Raw genomic sequence first — 16,387 nt, 5'->3', positions numbered from 1 at the left:
AGATGCGGAATTGCTGGGGCATAAAGAAGTTTTGTTTTTAATTTTCTGAAGTAACTCCATACTGCTTTCTACAGTGGTGGCACCAGTCTGCATTCCCATCAAGAGTGCACACAGGTTCCCTTTTCTCCACATCCTTGCCTACACTTGTTTGTGGATTTATTGATAATAGCCATTCTGACAGGTATGAGGCCATACCTCATTGTGGTTTTAATTTGCATTTCTCTGATGATTAGTGACTAAGCATCTTTCCATATGTCTATTAGCCATCTGTATGTCCTCTTTGAAATAGTATCTATTCAGGTTCTTTGCCCATTTTTAATTGGATTGTTTTCTTGGTGTTGAGTTGTATAAGGTTTTTTTTTTAAAATAAATTTTGGAATATTAACCCCCTTTCAGATACATCAGTGGCAAATATGTTCTCCCATTCAGTGGATTGTCTTTTCATTTTGTTGATGGTTTCCTTTGCTGTGCAAAAAACTTTTTAGTTTGATGTAGTCCCATTTGCTTATTTTTTCTTTTGCTTCCTTTGCTTGGGATCTATCAGGAAAAAAAGTACTGCTATGAGAAATGTTCAAGATTTTATTGCTTATGTCTTCTAGCATTTTTATGGTTGAGTCTAATATTTAAGTCTTTGATCCATTTTGAATTTATTCTTATGTATGGTGTAAGAAAGTGGTCTAGTTTTATTTTTTTCTTTTTTGGCACATATCTGTCCAATTTTTCCAACATTATTTATTGAATAAACTATCCTTACCCCATTGTATGTTTTTGCTTCCTTTGTCAAATATTAATTGTCCATAAAGACATGAGTTTATTTCTGGGATGTCTAGTCTGTTCCATTGACCTGTATGTATGTTTTTATGCCAGTACCAGGCTGTTTTGATTACTATGGTCATGTAGTATAGTTTGATAGCAGGTAGCATGATTCCTCCAACTTTGTTCTTCTTTCCTAGATCCCTGTTGCTATTTGGGGTCTTTTGTGGTTCCATATAAATGTTTGGAATATTTGTTCTAGTTCCATGGAATGCATCATTGGTATCTTGATAGGAATAGCATTGAATCTGTAGATTGCTTTGGGTGGTACGGATATTTTAATGATGTTAATTCTTTCTATCCATGAACACAGTATATGCTTTCACTTATTCGTATCTCCTTCAACTTCTTTCTTCAGTGTCTTACAGTTTTCTGAGTACAGATCTTTTACATCCTTGGTTAAATTTATTTTAATGTATCTTATTCTATTTGAAGCAATTGTGAATGGGATTGTTTTCTTAGTTTCCCTTTCTGATAGTTCATTATTGGTACATAAAAATGCAACCTCTTTCTGGATATTTATGTTGTATCTTGCTACTTTACTGAATTCATTTATCAGTTCTAGTATTTTTTTTGTTGGTGGAATTTTTAGGGTTTTCTATATATAGTATCATGTCATCTGCAAATAATGTCAGTTTTACTTCTTCCTTTCCAATTTAGATGCCTTTATTTCTTCTTCTCATTTGATTGTTGTGGTTAGGACTCCCAGTACTATGTGGAATAAGAGTGGTGATAGTAGACATCCTTGTCTTGTTCCCAATCTTAAGAGAAATGCTTCCAGTTTTTGCCCAAGTATAATGTTGGCTGTGGGTTGGTCGTGTATGATCTTTGTTAAATTGAGGTGCATTCCCTCTATTCTCACTTTGGTGAGAGTTTTTTTTTTATCATAAACGTGTGCTGGATTTTATCAAATGCTTTTTCTGTATCTACTGATATGATAGTGTAGCTTTTACCCTTCATTTTATTTATGTAATGTATCATATTTATTGATTTGTGGATATTGGACCAACCTTACATCCCCCAAATAAATCTTATTTGTTCATAGTGTATGATCTTTTTAATGTATTGCTGGATCCAGTTTGCTTATATTTTGTTGAGGATTTTATCATCTTGAACATAGAGATTTTAAATCTTCTTTACTGATTTCTTCTTTAGACTCTATTATTTGACTTAATTGTGATAAAGCAAATTTCAATTTTATTGAAATTATTTGGGTTTTCTACTTATCTTCCCTGATTATCAAAAAAAAATGCTGTGCTCAATACAGAACATTTGGAAAGTACAGAATTATAAAGATGCAGCACTTAATCCTACCTCCAGTAGCAAATGCTTCTGATATTTTGGAATATTTGCTGGCTATTATCTCTTCAATCTTTATTATATGCTTTGTTTTAGCAGTCAAGATTATACTGAGTATATTGTAATGTAGCAATTTTAACCTTTTTCATTTCATGGCACACATAACTTAATTATTAAAATAAGGCAGCACGCTAAAAAATATATTTCTTGCCAATCTTACAGAAAATAGATATAATTTTGATTGATTATAAAAAATAATAACCATAGTAATTACCTACCCTTTTTGCTCCAAAATGACTTTTTAGAAAACCTAGTGTCTATACTTGTACATAGGATTTCTGGTACCAGGAATTAATCAATATAATGCATCCTTATTTTCTTTTTGTTTTTAATTTTTATTTATTAATTTTAGCAAAACAGGAAGGAAGAGAGACAGGAACAAGAACATAGATCTGTTCCTGTAGGGGCCCCAACAAGGGATCAAACTGGCAACCTCTGTGCTTCAGGACGATGCTCTAACTAACTGAGCTATCCAACCAGGATGGCAACCTTATTTTGTGACATGACCAATAAGATGACCTATTTACTATAATTCAAGACAAGACATTCACACCAGAGGACTATTGTTGTGTTGGCTGTTGTCATTTTTATTTGACAATCTAAGGGAAAAGATTGCACCTGACTAAATAGTCAGGTATTGCATGTTTTAAAAATTCTGTGTGAAAATCACCGTAATAGTGTCTAGTTAAGCACATTTTTATAACCTGTTTTCTTCACTTATTAAAGCAGGTACAGATCTGTCACTGAAATCTCCCAGACTTAGCCTCCTGTGAAGTAAAAGGAGCCTGCACATGTGTTAGAGGAAGCTGAGTAAGTTGGCACATGAGTAAGCTGGCTTCAGCTTACTTCAACGAGCGGTAATGTTGCAGGGAGGCACTGTTCTCTAGTGCCAAGGTTCCTGCCCTGATTCTTTCACTCACCATTAACCTCTTCTGGTCCTCAGATGTTTTACCACCAGTTCTTAGAATTTCACGGCATAATAATAGTAACAATAGCTAACACTTTACTGTTCTGAGTGTACAGTATTAATTCAGCAACAACTCCGAATTAAGTAGCATAACTGTTCCCATTATAAAGATGATGAAATTAAAACACAGTGAAGTGCCCTGACCAGATGGCTTGCTTGGTTAGCACTTTGTCCCAATACACAGAGGTTGCAGGTTCAGTCCCCGGTCAGGGCACATATAGGAACAGATTGATGTTTCTGTCTCTTTCTCTCTCTCCCTTCCACTCTCTCTAAATTCAATCAGTAAAAATAAAACACAGATAAGTCAAATAACTTGCTTAAGATCATACAGCTACTAAATTAACAAACTGGGATTTAAACTCAGGATAATCTGGCTCCAAAGGTCTCACTTTTGACAACTGTATTAAACTACCCTTCTGATCACTGAAGGGAAAATGCATATAAAAGTAACCTGAGTATTATAAATTGATAAGTAACTATAAGGTGGATCTTTGCATATTTTGTTACAGAAAAATATGCATTCACATTTTCTTAATAAGAAAAACATTGAAAAGGATTTCAAAATATTGATGGGTGAAGGAGAGAGTTGATTTAGGTAATTTCTATGGTGCTTTTCAATGTTTATATTTTATGAATCTAATAATTGACTTATAACCAAGTGTATGCAAAAGGACAACCAAAAGGCAGTTATGAACCAGACGGGGGCTAGAACTAGGAAACCAATGAGTAAGTTTAGTAGGCTCTGAAAAAGGACACACATGAAAATATGGTTAACCGGCTGCGGTGGGTTGGCCTCCGAAGGCTCAGCTTTCTGGGAGGTGCTCTCTGCCAGCTGCATGCTGTTTCCCTACTTGGAGCAATGAAGCCGCTTGTGACCACAGCTCATTTAGGCACTGAATTTTAATTCGACATAGTTTGCATTACGTTGATTTATTACTGCCACATCGTTTTCCACAGTACCCATTTCCTCAGCATTCTAAGGCTTGTAACAAGGGATGGTTCATTCCAGAAGAACTCCCAACAAAATTTCTTAACAATTATTTATTATTTCAAAGTATTATATTACAGGCAACAGATCACAAAGACGTACTAGAAGGTGGACGCACTGCCTAGCTGCAATTTGCTGTGTGAAGAGATATATAAGCAGATGCTAAGATGTTTAAACTATTTAGAGAAAAAAAATCAAAATATGTTCCTATATTTTAGATACAAATCACGTCCAGCAACAGAAATCATGTGTGACACTGGAGTTTTAAAAATAACTTCTATTTCTAAAATTTCTGCATTTTGGTAGAAAGAGTGCTTTCTTCGAAATCAGAAGCCCAGATTCTAGCATTCTGAGTCCAATTTTTCTCATTCTTAAAAAACTCGATTAAAACGTATGTCTAATTTAAAGTTTTACACTAGTGTTCACAGAAACATTATTCATAATAGCCAAAAAGTGGGAGCAGCCCCAGTGTTCATCAGCTGATGGAGGGATCAATAAAATGTGGTTTATCAGTATAATATAATATGGCTTGGCAAGAAAAAGGAATGAAGTACTGATTCATGCTACACTATGGATGCACCTTGAAACCATCACACTCAATAAGGAAGCCAGTCACAAAGGACCACAGAGTGTAGGATTCCGTCTGTGTGAAGTGAGGAGAATAAGTAAATTCACAGAAACAGAAAATAGCTTAGTGGCTCTTTGGTGATGGGATGGGATGAGGGGAGCGGGAACAGGGAATGACTGTCGTTAGTCCCAGAGGTACTTTGGGGGATACTTAAAATGTTCTAAAATTAGATTGTGATAATGGTGGCACAACTCTTTGAATATATTAAACTTTACAGTTTAAATGGGTGAATTTTATGGCATATGAAATATATCTCAATAAAACTATTTTTATAAAAGTGAATGTGAAAAAAAAATAGAGAGCAAAATGTTCTGTTGGGTAAGAGTCACTGTGATCTTCACTTAAAGAAATTTGCTGGCAAGGAAGTGACAGACCGTCAGCCTATAAAGGAATAGATACCAGAGGCAAAGACATCGTAAGAAAAGACGATTAAATTAAAGCAAAATAAGGCAATATGAAAAAAAAAAATGACATCTATTTACTTATTTTTCTCTCCAATTTTACCTTACATTTCATATGTAAGCACAATGTAATTGGCTTGTAGAAAACAGTAAGTATGCCTGACCTGTGGTGGCGCAGTGCATAAAGTGTCAACCTGGAACACTAAGGTTGCTGATTCGAAACCCTGGTCAAGGCACATAGGGAAGTTGATGCTTCCTGCTCCTCTCACCCTTCTTTCTCTCTTTTTCTCTCTCCCCTCTCTAAAATGAATAAAAATAAAATCTTTTTTTTTTTTTTTAATAATTGGTTCTTTTTTTTTTTTTTTTAATTTTTTTTTTTATTTATTCATTTTAGAGAGGAGAGGGAGAAACAGAGAGAGGAGAGATAGAGAGAGAGAAGGGGGGAGGAGCAGGAAGGATCAACTCCCATATGTGCCTTGACCAGGCAAGCCCAGGGTTTCGAACCGGCGACCTCAGCATTTCCAGGTCGACGCTTTATCCACTGCGCCACCACAGGTCAGGCTAAAATCTTTTTTAAAAAAGAAAACAAGTATGCATTTCAGGTGCTTTTTATTGTTTCAGACACATAAAGGCCATAAATCGTGTTTTCTCTGTCCTAGAGACAAAGGTGTGCAGAGGATTCAAGTAAAAACATTTTTTGATGTCCAACTGGGTAATAATTCTACCTCTTAATCAAGATTTGGTTACCGAAAAGGAAAACATAATATAAAAATGCTATAAAGATTTAGAGGGGTTTTTTTTTTCACCCTTTTCCATAACTCACGCCGTAAATGTGTTCATTATGACATTCAAGAAAATTGAGATGTTGCAAGACTCTATACAGCAGAATCTCTGCCAATTATAATGAGTTATCCAAGTCTATAGGCTGCTTTATAAAGCTCTTTAATATCAAAGTACTCAATTCTGCTCTGCTTCCTCAAAAACACACTATATCTAAAGACCAGTAAAAGGTAATTAAAAATACTTAATAGCTTAATTGCACTTAGTCTTATATTTGTCCAATGTGGTCACCGGTTTGCTGGTGATATAGCTATAAAGCATTATCTTCAGCCAAGAAAATGAATAAGATATTTAATGGCTATGTGGAAACGGAAATTTTCTTGTAAAATTACAAAAATGCAAGCCAATGATACACTAAAATCTAATAAAGTTTATAATTAAAATTCTGAGCAGGAATGTTAGACACTGTATCCTTTTTCCCTAAAGGATTACGTATTGTGCCAGAATGCTTGAGTACTATGTTCATTCTTGTATAGATAAATAAACTTCATAGGCTAGTTTACAAAGTAAGTAAATGACTTTCCCCCATTTCGTTATTTGTATACATTAAGGGCATGGAACAAAAAGCAAAGTCTTAGTTGCCAATTAAACAGTTTTGTCTAGATCTCTAGATAAAAATTAAAAATGCCTTACAGTGGAATATCAGGGCAGAAACTTTAATCCTGAAATAGTCAACAGGAGTAGTTTGCTTTCTATAGGGCATTATAGTGCTTTATCAATTATTCCTCTTTTAAAGTACATTTTGTCTTTGTTTAAAATTGTAAGTCCTTGAGAAGTCTCAGAAGTGTGCCTTAGCAACCATATAAGTCCAGCTGTAATGAATTCATCAGATCCTTACCTAAGAGCAAGCTTTAATGATGGAAGCAAGGTATAAGACTATGTGACTACACTGAACATTCAAGGACCAGAAAAAAGGCCCGTGCTAGAACAAGGGGACTTCACAAAAGATGGAGAAAGAATAAGGGATTGACTTTGATAAGCTTTGACTTAGAATAATAGAGTAAAAAACATAATCATGGAGCATTCAGATGCCACGTCAGCCCAGGAAGTAGAAAGTATACCCAGGGACTAAGAATACAAAGCCTTTGTGAAATTTCCCAAAGTTAATAACGAAGCATACTTGCTTTTTTGTTTCCCCCCCTCAAAGCTTAGTGGTTCTGTGTGCTTATGTTTAAGGAGAGCAAGAAAGGGTGATACGTGGGAGATTTCCTACCACTCTTGAGCAGGTCTTGGGGAGATCTTATCTTCAACAGGACATACATATGTCTGTGTGTTTCTGTGCACTAGGGGAAATGGTGTGCACTGCTGGGGGGCTATTTGGCTGAGAGCTTCCATACAGAAAGAGCCTCAAATTTAGACTTTGGAAATTACCTCCAAGAAAGGATATGTACACAATCACAGACAATCTCTCTTTTTTTAAAATTTTTTTTTTATTCATTTTAGAGAGGAGAGAGAAAGGGAGAGAGAGAGACAGAGAGGGAGAGAGAGAGGAGAGAGAGACAGAGACAGAAGGTGGGGAGGAGCTGGAAGCATCAACTCCCATATGTGCCTTGACCAGGCAAGCCTAGGGTTTCGAACCGGTGACCTCAGCATTTCCAGGTTGATGCTTTAGCCACTGCGCCACCACAGGTCAGGCCACACAGACAATCTCATACTCTGCCAATGGAAAGAAAAAAATAGTCATCTTTCAATTTTAATTGCATGTACCATTACACAACCACATAGCCTTTATAAGATCTACATTAATATTTTAAATAAATACTATAATTATCCTGTGAGTAATAACAATGCATATGTTAAAAGAAAATAGACCAGAATTTCCATAATCTTACTTTGGAATTCATTTATATTTTAATATACAAGGAACTCCAAAAAATGGAAGTAGCTTGAACCCCTCTCAACCTTTGATAGGCTGATTCTAAGCAATCAGATGGGTGGTTCAGTGGCTAAGAAGAAAGGCGAGTAAACTTAATTTGTAGGGCCTGTGGTAAGGAAACAGGGGACAAAAAATTGTCCTGGTCTGAGAAGGGACCCTGAGCCTCTTCACTATAAGGTTCTTATGAGAGTCCTTGGCATTATTATTTAGACACTTTATTACAAATCTACTTCTGTTTGAATTGTCCTAATATTTTCAATAAAACTACTGTTTTTCTTTGATATGTTAAATAATTCAGAATATCAAATCCCTCTTGACATTAAAGATGAAAATAGTCTTGGTTTCAAATCAGCTAGGTGCTGAGAGATACAACAAAAACCACTAAGTCCCTTCGTAAAGGACCCTACTGATAACTTGGTTCTTACATGTGAAAAGATAATGAGCCACGCAAGGCAGAGACTGACTGATAAGTACCATGCCAGTGGCTGGGTCAACTAGAACTGTGGGTGGGAGTTCATCAAGAAGAGAATGTCTGGTCAGAGAGAAAGCTGTGAGTAAACCAGAATCTAATCTAAACTGGGCCTTTTCACTTCTGAGTGTGTATCATGTGTTTTCCCCTAAACTAGATAGTCTTATGCACTTATAGTAAGCCAGAGGGAAGAAAATGAAATGGAAGAAACTGAAGGTTCTAAAGAAGGTGTGAATGACTGAATAAGAAATGTATGTCCAAGAGGATGAGAATAGGTGGAAAGGTAAGCCTTTTTCTGGGCTTGAAAAGAAGGCAAAATTGAGTATGAAAAAATACAGATATTTAGGGTAAGATAGTAGAAAAAGTAAGGACAGGTAAGCTGGAATTATCTATTTGATAGAATGATTCAGGGAACAGTTGGTAATGTGAAAAGGGAGGAAATTCAATAAAGTTGCTTAAACTGATTGGTGGTGGCCCAGTGGATAAAGCATTGACCAGAATGCTGAGGTCACTGGTTCAAAGCCCAAAGGTGACTGGCTCTGATCGCCAGCTCATCAACAAATGGGTGGCTGGCTGAAGCAGAGGATCAGCCACACAATCCCAAGCTCACCAGCTTGAACCCAGTGGTATCTGGCATGAAAAGCCCACAGTCACTGGCTGGAGCAAGGGAATACTGTTACAGCCCCAGTCAAGGCATGTACGAGAAGCAATCAATGCACAACTGAAGTGAAAGCAGCTACAAGTTGATGCTTCTCATCTTCTCTCTCTCTCTTCCTGTCTCTCGAAAGAAAGAAAGAAAGAAAAGAAAGAAAGAAAGAAAGAAAGAAAGAAAGAAAGAAAGAAAGAAAGAAAGAAGAAAGAAAGAAAGAAAGAAGAAAGAGGAAGGAAGGAAGGAAGGAAGGAAGGAAGGAAGGAAGGAAGGAAGGAAGGAAGGAAGGAAGGAGGGGGAGGGAGGGAATAAAGAAAGGGAAGGGAAAGGAAGGGAAGGGAAGGGAAGGGAAGGGAAGGGAAGGGAAGGGAAGGGAAGGGAAGGGAAGGGAAGGGAAGGGAAGGGAAGGGAAGGGAGGTGCCAAAATAAATCCATTTGTGATTCTGTCCGGAAGAGGTGAATAAAAGGATTACTTAGTAGAGGATGGTGCTACCCAACTGACTGCATGAATGTCTCAGGATTGGATGGCTATGACTCCAGCGGTTTCCCTAGCATCACTCACCCTGCACTGGAAGCTGGACCATTGAGTAATTCATAAATAGTGATGCTCTGAAAGCAAAGAGGCTGACTCTTGAATCTTTTCTTTATTGGTCCACTACTTGATCCTATCATTTTTAGGACAAAGGCGAGGGCTTGCTTTAGAAAAAAGAAAGAAAGACAGCTTTCTCTGTGCCAGCTTGGTCATGTCTCAGGCTTTACAGAGACTAGAGATAGTCCAATAAATGTGATCACTTTTATCTGCACCTCTTAGAAGAAGCATTTTGTAAGTAACTTTATGACTATGACCATCTCTTTTACCAGTTAAAATACAATTCCTATTTCTCATTTTTATTATGTCAGTATAGTTTAAAAGTAAAGCTGTGCCCCAAATTCAGAATTGCTGATACCTAAGTTATATTTAAAACTCAGGGGGAAAGAAAAATCTATTGGTTTATCTTAAAGAGCGTTTTTATAATGGTGAATTGAGGTAGACATTCCTAATATTCTCTCTGACACTTAAGAGTCAATTAACAGGAAAGAATATGAAACATAAAACAACAGCTTTATAACAAACTTGCGTTGCCTTAATCCCTGTACTTCATTGACACATCACATAATTTACCTGTTTCACGCCCCCAAAAAATTCACTTGCAAAAGAACACTCTGGGGGCTATATTTACTGTGCTGTTTAGGATGCGGGGAATTTCTTTAAACTCAAAAGAAATAGATGTATCCATTTTGTGTGACTGAAGCAGCCTACGCTGAGCTATCTACTTACACTGTTTCTTCTTGGCCTCTGTTTCTGAGACCTGACTAAGAAGGCAGCGCCCACCACTGGGTATTCCTGTCTACAGTTTAAGAGAAATGGCAATTATATAAAAAGACATATTTTCCTGTCAATTGATTCAAATGCATAAAAAATACAGTCACCCAGATGACTATGCATGCCAAGTCACAAATGTGATTAAATTCTGAGTAAAGTGAAGCATTATTCAGGCATAAAATACAGAGCCAAGACCAGCCCTACTCCCTCTATCAGTAAGCAGAGAACTATCACTGAAAATTTCACCTGGAGCTCTTACTAGAATCTCCAAGAAGAGGCTGGTATGATTTATCGTTTTAGCCCTGACTAATGCCACAATTACTTGAAATATGGTATGCTTCTAATATTTTCCCTTAACAAAGATAAGATATAGTTTATATCATGTAACTCAGTTTAATGTTAGACTTAGAATAAATTAGTTTTACAAATGGAATTTTAAGTAAGGGTAAAAGCATTGTGGGGGAACAAAAAGCACAGAGAGTCCTGCACCAGTAGAACAAAATTTAATAAAGGCAAGTGTGCACAACACCCAGGCAATCTACTCCTAAGGTAGTCAGTCAGTCCCTCCTCAGCCACTGTGGGCGCCTGAAACAATGGGGAATACCGAACCCTATAGGTACTGGGTTCTTTTCCATAAATATTTCTATGGTAAAGTTTAATTTATAAATTAGTCAATAATTTATAAGTTAACAGCAATAACTAATAATAAGGTAGAATAAGTATAACAATATACTGGAATAAAAGTTATGTGAATGTGGTCTCTCTCTCTCTCTCTCTCTCCAAATGCCTAATTGTACTCTACCCACCTTTTCACATAAGGAAGCACTTTAGAGCTTCTCTTTGGCATATCTGAATTGCCAGCATCACTGCTCTTGAGCGTTGGGGCCACTATTAAATAAAATAAGAATTACTTGAACATAAGTACAGTGATAAGCATGGTAGATGATCTAATAATTAAAGTGACAGGTTGGGAGCCTACATAGTATATAGACACATAAGACAAAAGGATGAGTCACATCTGGGGAGATGGACTAAGATGTTGCAAGATTTCATCACATTACTCAGAAGGGTACATAATTCAAAATTTTAATGTCCATTTCAAATTTTCCATTTAATATTTTTGGACCTTGGTTGACTGCAGGCAACTGAAAACCACAGAAAACAAAACTAAGGATGAGTGGGAACCACCGTGCAGACCTGCATGAATGAGGACACAGCCAGAACAGACCTGTGGACCCGAACTGCCGAGATAACGCCGGGCCCGCCGCACGCACAGAGCGGTGGCCCTGGAGTGGCAGGGAGCAAGGCAGAGTCACTCAAATTTATTTTTCCCATTTTTGAGTGAGAAGGAAAACTGCTCTGAAATCCTCCTTTGAATTTTCACTCAATCCAAAACCCAAATTCTCAGCTTTAGAAATTGTAACTGTTGATATTTTACATTGCAACCCAGGATACACACGTAGATATGCATAGAGACAATGTCTTCTGTTGTCTATTTTTTTAAACAACTTTTTAAAATTGATCAATTCTAGCAAGAAGAAGGAGGAGAGGCCCTGGCCGGTTGGCTCAGTGGTAGAGTGTCGGCCTGGCGTGCGGGGGACCCGGGTTCGATTCCCGGCCAGGGCACACAGGAGAGGCGCCCATCTTCTTCTCCACCCCTCCCCCTCTCCTTCCTCTCTGTCTCTCTCTTCCCCTCCCACAGCGAGGCTCCATTGGAGCAAAGATGGCCCGGGTGCTGGGGATGGCTCCTTGGCCTCTGCCCCAGGCGCTAGAGTGGCTCTGGTCGCAACAGAGCAACGCCCCGGAGGGGCAGAGTATCGCTCCCTGGTAGACAGAGCGTCGCCCCTGGTGGGCGTGCCGGGTGGATCCCGGTGGGGTGCATGCGGGAGTCTGTCTGACTGTCTCTCCCCGTTTCCAGCTTCAGAAAAATACAAAAAAAAAAAAAAAAAAAAAAAAAAAAGGAGGAGAGAGAGAAACATTATTTGTTGTCCCACTTATTTATGCATTCATTGTTTGATTCTTGTCCCTGACTGGACCTCTAACCTGCAACCTTGGTGTGTGGGGATGACACTCTAACCAACCCAGCCAGGGATGATGTGCTCTGTTTTTTATTCTATTCTATCCATTTTATTCTTTTAAAGTTACAATGAAGACACACCTTAGGTTGAATTGTGTCTCCTCCAAAATTCATATATTGAAGTCCTAACCCCCAGTACTTTAGAAAGTAACCTTATTTGGAGATGTTGTCTTTATAGAGGTCATCAAGTTAAAGTGAAGTTATTAGATTGGGCCTTAACCCAATATGACTAGCATCCATATAAAAAGAGAAAATAGGCCCTGGCTAGTTTGCTCAGTGGATAGAGCCTAGCATGTGGACGTTCAGCATTCAATCCCATCAGGGCACACAAGAAAACTATCTGCTTCTCTTTCCCTCTTTCTCCTCCTTTTTTCTCTCTTCTTCTTCCATAGCTAGTGGCTCTATTGGTTCAAGTGTCAGCCCCAGGCGCTGCAGATGGTTCAGTTAATTCAAGCATTGGCCCCAGACAGGAGTTGCAGTCTGGGCACATGCCAGAGCCTGTCTCACTATCTTCCCTCCTCTCACTTTAAAAAGAGAGAGAGAAAAAAATGTGGGCTGTTTGAACCTGAGTCTCGACTTCTTGCCTTCCTCCCTGAACAACATAAGCTTCAGTACTCACTCCAGATTCTTCACAAACTACTGCCCCCTGGGCTTTGCATTGTTGCCCAGCCACCAGCCTGGCAGCCAGCAGTGCAGCCAGTGTTTATATAAGCACTGGGGCTCAGAGTCCAGGATCTCCGGTGTCCCAGCCCATCAGCATGTGGGCAGCTCGAAGTCCAGGGGCCTGGTTGCAGGGATAGCTTGGGGTCTGGCGAGCATAAGGGGCATCCAGAACTAGAAGGAAATTACACAATGCCTGAATGACCACCTGGCCTCCTACCTGGAGATGATAAGAAGCCTGATAATTGGAGACTCCATGCAACACATCCAAAACACTGCCTACCACCTGCAGGAACACCTGGAGAAGAAGGGACCCTATATCAAAGACAGGGGGCATTATTTCAAGACCATGACAACCTGAGGGCTCAGATCTTTGCACAAATGCCCACAGTGTTCTGCAGATTAACAGTGCCCATCTTGCTGCTTATGACTTCAAAGTCAAGTATGAGATGGAGCTGGCCATGTGCCAGTCTGTGGAGAGTGACATCAGTGGGCTCCAAAAGGTCACCAATGACACCAATATCACTCAGCTGCAGCTGGAGACAGATATCAAGGCTCTCAAGCAGGAGCTACACATCAAGAAGAACCATGAGGAGGAACTAAACGGTCTACAAAACCAGATTGCCCACTCTGGGTTGCCCATTGAGTTGTATGCCCCCAACTCTCAGGACCTCAGCAAGATCACGGCGAACATCCAGGCCCAGTATGACAAGCTGCTCAGAAGAACTGAGAGGAACTAGACTAGGATGGCCGCAGCAGATGAGGAGAGTACCACAGTAGTCACCTCGCAGATTTCTTAGAAGAGGAGCTGCTAAGATGACACTCACGGAGCTGAGGCTACAGTCGTGTCCTTAAAGAGTGACCTGGACTTGATGAGAACAGCCTGAGGGGGGTGGAGATGTGCAATGCCATGCGGATGGAGCAGCTCAGGGGGATCCTGCTGCATCTGGAGTCAGTGCTGGACCAGACCCGGGCAGAGGGGCAGCGCCAGGCCCAAGAGTTCAAGGCCCTGCTGAGCATCAAGGTCAAGCTGGAGGCTGAGATCACCATCTACCACTGTCTGCTGGAACAAAGGGAGGACTTCAATCTTGGTGACACCTTGGACAACAGCAACTCCATGCAACACATCCAAAACACTGCCTACCACCCGCAGGACTGTAAATGGCAAAGTGGTGTCTGAGATCAGTGACCCCAAAGTTCTGAGGCATTAAGACAGAAGTAGGGCACCCCCTGGGGCAGGAGGCCAGTAAGAGTTCAGAGACCACTGAACATTAAAAAAATAAGAGAGAGAGAAGAAGAACAAATGTGGACACAGAAACATGCACAGAGGGAAGACAATGTGAAGAGACATGAGGAGAAGGCCAGCTACAAGCCTGGGAGAGAGGCCTGGACCAGCTCCTTTGCTCACAGCCCTCAGAAAGAACCACACCTGCCAAAACCTTGATTACAGACTCCTGGCCCCCAGAACGGTGAGACAATCAATTTCTATTGCTTAAGCCACCCAGTTTGTGTAATTTGTTATACAGCAGTCCAAGGAAAATTAATACAACACAGTAAATTGAATTCATGACCCATGGATGGGTTTTGAAGAGCAGTGTGGAAAAAATAAATCTGGTCCCATTGTCCTCTCCAGCATCCAATAACAAGGAACTCACTACCTTCCGAGACAGGACATCTCATCTCTGGGTATCCCCGGTAGAGTTAAAATCTGATGCTCATAACTGTCCTACAGTTCTACTGCCATCCTTTGAAGTCACACAGAGATCAAATTCCTGGCCTTGGCCAGTTGGCTCAGTGAATAGTGTTGACCCTGTGTGCAGATGACCTGGGTTTGATCCTCAGTCAGGGCACACATGAGAAGTGACCATCTGCTTCTCTCCCCCTGCTCTTCCCCTTCTCTTTCTCTCTTCCCTTCTTGCAGCCAGTGGCCGGACTGGTCCGAGTGTCGGCCTTAGCCACTGAGGATAGCTCGGGTGATTTGAGAATTGGCCACAGACAGGGTTTGCCAGGTGGATCCTGGTCAGGGTGCATGTGGGAGTCTATCTCCCATCCTCTCACTTAAAAAAAATTTCTTCTCATCATGATAGTCTTTTAACCTGATATTTGTATTCTGCAGCTACCATATTTATCCAAACTATGTCCTATAAACTCTGTTTTCTTCCTAATTATTATCTCTGTGTCTTGAACAGATACAGACTCATTTATTTGCCTTTTTACTGACTTCTCTCTTGCAAAATGAAATTGCCTTCCTTTCCTCTGCTGCTGGCTAACCCCCAGCCTCTTCTAAATGCTCAGCCTGTCCTCGTCTTTACAAATCATTTTCTGATCCTGACAACTCAGATCAATCTCTTCCTTTTCACATTTAATGCACTGTGCTGAATAGTAATTAAAGATGGGCACTCTGCCCTAGCCAGTTGGCTCAGTGGTAGAGTGTTGGCCCGGCGTGTGGATGTCCCAGGTTCAATTCCTGGTCAGGGCACAAAGGAGAAGCACTCATCTTCTTCTCTACCCTTCCCCCTCTCCTTTCTCTCTATTTCTCTCTTCCCCTCCTGCAGCCAAGGCTCCATTGGAGTAAAGTTGGCCCAGGCGCTGAAGATGGCTCTATGACCTCTGCCTCAGGTGTTAGAATGGCTCCTGTTGCAATGGAGCAATGCTCCAGATGGGCAGAGAATCACCCCCTAGTGGGCTTGCCGGGTGGATCCCAGTTGGGCACATGCAGGAGTCTGTCTCTCTGCCTCCCTGCTTCTCACTTCAGAAAAATACAAAAAGGGGGGGAGGAAATAAGGGCACACATATTAATTAGTACTTTGGAAAACTGAGTTTGACTAATAGTTACTAAACTTCTTATTTAATACAGGAATATTTTTTAAGGTTTTATTTATTAATATTAGAGAGAAAGGAGGAGGGAGAGCAAGAAGCATCAATTCATAATTGCTTCACTTTAGTTGTTTGTTGCTTGCTCGTTGTATATGCCTAGACTGGGTAGGCCCAGAGTTTTGAACCAGCGACATCAGCTTTCCAGGTTGATGTTCTATCCACTGCACCACCATAGGCCAGGCTAATACAGGGATCTTGATAAAGCAGTAGTATCAAGTGTCAGATCCCTGGTTGACATGTCTGCATTAGTAATCTCTGGTAATCTTTGAAACTACCTTCTACCCTCTTTTCTTTGTTCAAACCAGCTTTCCCCTGAGGTAAGCAGAAGCTCTGGATTGAAAGGCCAGGAAAAAAGTGTGGATTCTCATGATCAGAAAGTAGGCTGCTGGAATGTTGTAGGCCTCCCTCCCCCAAAAGCCA

General features: G+C 39.9%; 1 pseudogene; it reads left to right on the top strand.

The window, feature by feature from the left end:
* The first annotated feature begins 11,554 nt into the window (after positions 1-11,554).
* Positions 11,555-14,301, top strand: LOC136306614 (keratin, type I cytoskeletal 18 pseudogene; annotated as a pseudogene).
* Positions 14,302-16,387: the final 2,086 nt, after the last annotated feature.

The sequence above is a fragment of the Saccopteryx bilineata genome, chromosome 5, assembly GCF_036850765.1.
Source record: "Saccopteryx bilineata isolate mSacBil1 chromosome 5, mSacBil1_pri_phased_curated, whole genome shotgun sequence".
NCBI classification, from domain to species: domain Eukaryota; kingdom Metazoa; phylum Chordata; class Mammalia; order Chiroptera; family Emballonuridae; genus Saccopteryx; species Saccopteryx bilineata.
The sequence above is the reverse complement of the archived record's forward strand: the minus strand, read 5'-3'. Positions and strand labels throughout refer to the sequence as shown.